General features: G+C 43.1%; 1 protein-coding gene across 1 annotated transcript in view; it reads right to left on the bottom strand.

Annotated features, from left to right (window-relative positions):
* Window positions 1-3,205, bottom strand: part of SFI1 (Sfi1 homolog, spindle assembly associated (yeast)) — a 116,944-nt gene that overhangs the window by 77,516 nt on the left and 36,223 nt on the right. The gene's annotated exons all lie outside the window — the stretch shown is intronic.

The raw sequence follows: 3,205 nt of genomic DNA, 5'->3' as shown, positions 1-3,205 counted from the left end.
TAATGTCTTTCTATTTTTAGTAGAGACGGGGTGTCGCTCTTGCTCAGGCTGGTTTCGAACTCCTGAGCTCAAACGATCTGCCCACCTCGGCCTCCCAGAGTGCTAGGATTACAGGCGTGAGCCACCGCGCCCGGCCTTTAAAAGATTTTTAAAAAGTAAATCTACATCAGGGCATAGCATATCAAAACCTCTGAAAACTAAGACAAAGACTAAATTTTCAAAAGAGCAAAAATTAGGCTGGGCACAATGGCTCACCCCTGTAATCCTAGCACTTTGGGAGGCCGAGGTGGGAGGATCACTTAAGGCCAGGAGTTCGAGACCATTAAGAGCAAGAGTGAGACCCCCTCTCTACTAAAAATAGAAAAATTAGCTGGGCATGCTGGTGTGGGCCTGTAGTCCCAGCTGTTTGGGAGGATGAGGCAGGAGGATCGCTTGAGCCTAGGAATTTGAGGTTGCAGTGAGCAATGGTGACATAGTGAGACCCTGTCTGGAAAGAAAAAAAAAAAAGCAAATTTTGGTAACAGCTTACAAATGGAAGCCATAAGACAATGGAATATCTTCAAAGTATTGGGGGAAAAAACAGGGCAATCTAGATTTCTATACTCAGTGAAAATATCATTCAAAAATGAAACAAAAACATTTTTAGACAGACAAAACCTGACAGAATCCATCACCAGCAGACATACCCTAAAAGAAATACCAAGGATGTTCTAATGACAGGAAAAGGAAAATCATCACAGATAGAAACCTAGAGATGCAGGAAGGAAAAAAAAAAAAAAAAAAAGCAATAGAAAGGGTAAATATGTGAATAAATCTAAATGAATATTGGCTATATAAAGTGAGAATAACAACATTTTATAGATTTAAAAATATACACAAGGTTGGGCATGGTGGTTCACACCTATAATCTGAGCACTTTGGGAGGCCAAAGTGGGAAGATCACTTGAGGTCAGGAGTTCAAGACCAGCTTGAGCAACAGAGCGAGATCCCACCTCTACAAAAAAATTTAAAAATTAGCCAGGTGTGGTGGTGCACACCTGTAGTTCCAGCTACTGGGGAGGTTGAGGTGGGAGGATCACATGAGTCCAGGAGTTTGAGGTTACAGTGAGCTAGCTATGATGACACCACTATACTCTAGCCTGGACAACAAAGTGAGACCCAGTCTCTAAAAAAATTAAAAATATAAGCACATGAACTTAAAATACATTACAATAAGGGCGTATAAGCAGAGAGGGAGAAAGGTAGAGTGTTTTAAGGACCTTGCCTTGTCTGGGAAGAGGGCAAAAGACCAATTAACATGACAAGTTACAGATAAGTTACAGATACACATTATACTCTTTAGGGTAGTAAAAAAAGAGTAAAAGAGCATGTAACTTCTAAGCTAACAGAGTGGAAAGTCAATAAAATACTCATTATGAAAAAAGAGAGAGACTTTTGACAACAGCAAACCAGGCAATTTGGATCAACTCTCCCAGAGAACAACAAGAAAAGCAAGACAAAAAACATTTACGTGAAGGCGCTGAAGAGCTCCCAAGGCAGTGAAGGAGGGCAGGGCCAAAGGCCAGGAGAAGGGAAAGTAGAGGGGAAGGAATCCTCCCACCTGCTGTGCTGCCACATCAGCAGCTTCACCGTAAAGACACACAAAGAAGTAGATGGCAACAGCAGGCCCTCTCACAAGGAATACCAAGGAAAGATTCCAGAAAACACACTCAGGCCAAGTTTGCTTGAGAGATGTTGAATCAAAGAACGTCAGTGTCAAAAAATGAAACAGGAAAGGTTATAGTGAGGGGAGGAAAAAGAGGAGGGAGGCAAGGGAGAGAACCCATGATAAATCAGTTTTTAAGAAACATGTATATGCTCAATGGCTGCCAGTTCTCCCTCTGAAACATGCCCTGCACTGGCCCCTTCTCCCATCCCCACTGCCTCCTGCCCAGTGACCCTGACTCCTGTGACTCCCTCTTGCAGTCCACTCTAGTACTGCAGCGAAAGCGATGGAAACCAAAACCGCAGCAGTGCACACGGTAGTCTGTACAAAGTGAAGCTATGGCACAGGGATTTGCTCTTCACTAACATTTCACTCCCCTTGCCAAGGCCAATTTTTCCCCCAGGTTCTGCCCTAGATCAAGCCAATTTGTCAGTCCCACCAGTGCCCTAAAAGAGCTCATTTACTTCCTGGGCTCTTTTTTCCCAGAGAGGTCTTAACCATTCTGGTTTACTTAAGTATGATTCTTTTGATTCAGTCAATGACATTCATTGAGTCAGCTAATATGTATGAAGTTACCATTGTATCACGTGGTTATACTAGGCACTGTTCCTGTCTGTTGGAGGCTGGGTAGGAGAAGAGGAGGAAGTTAACACCATATGCCATAATAAAGGTTATGTATAGGCTTAACATAAAACAAAAACCTAGAATGAACTCAGGAGAAATTTGATGTTCTGAGCTAATACTACCTGGCTTTAGAGGGAAATACTCTTCCGAAAGTCATTCGAATCCACAAATACAAGAACTTTCTGGCCACGCATCTGAAAGAAGGAAAGAAAGGATATACACATTTTAAAACTCATTTGAGTTACATCATCAGTTTTTTGAAAAGGACAGGGAACCTTTAAGGTCCGAGGGGGAGGGATGCTAGTGTAAGTAAAAAGGTATCACAGCTAATACTGCACCAAACAGAGCATAGGATGGGACAAATTTATAAAGCTAAAATCAAGCAGATTATTATTATTTTTTGAGACAGGGTCTTGCTCTGTTGCCTGAGCTAGAGTTCAGGGGTGTCATCGTAGCTCACTGCAACTTCAAGCAATCCTCCTGTCTCCACCTCCCAAGTAGCTGGGACTACAGGTACACACCATCACACCTAGCCAATTTATATATTTTTTTTAGAGAAGGGGTCTCGCTCTTGCTCAGGCTGGTCTCGAACTCCTGGCCTCAAGTGATCCTCCCACCTTGGCCTTCCAAAGTGCTAGGATTACAGGCATGAGCCACTGTGCCCAGCCCAAGTAGACTATTTTTTTTTTTTTTTGAGACAGAATCTCACTCTTTTGCCCGGGCTAGAGTGAGTGCTGTGGCATCAGCCTAGCTCACAGCAACCTCAAACTCCTGGGCTCAAGCGATCTTTCTGCCTCAGCCTCCTGAGTAGCTGGGACTACAGGCATGTGCCACCATGCCTGGCTAATTTTTTGTATATATTTTTAGTTGTCTGAT

Source organism: Propithecus coquereli, unplaced genomic scaffold, assembly GCF_000956105.1.
Source record: "Propithecus coquereli isolate 6110/MARCELLA unplaced genomic scaffold, Pcoq_1.0 Scaffold567, whole genome shotgun sequence".
Lineage (NCBI taxonomy): Eukaryota > Metazoa > Chordata > Mammalia > Primates > Indriidae > Propithecus > Propithecus coquereli.
The sequence above is the reverse complement of the archived record's forward strand: the minus strand, read 5'-3'. Positions and strand labels throughout refer to the sequence as shown.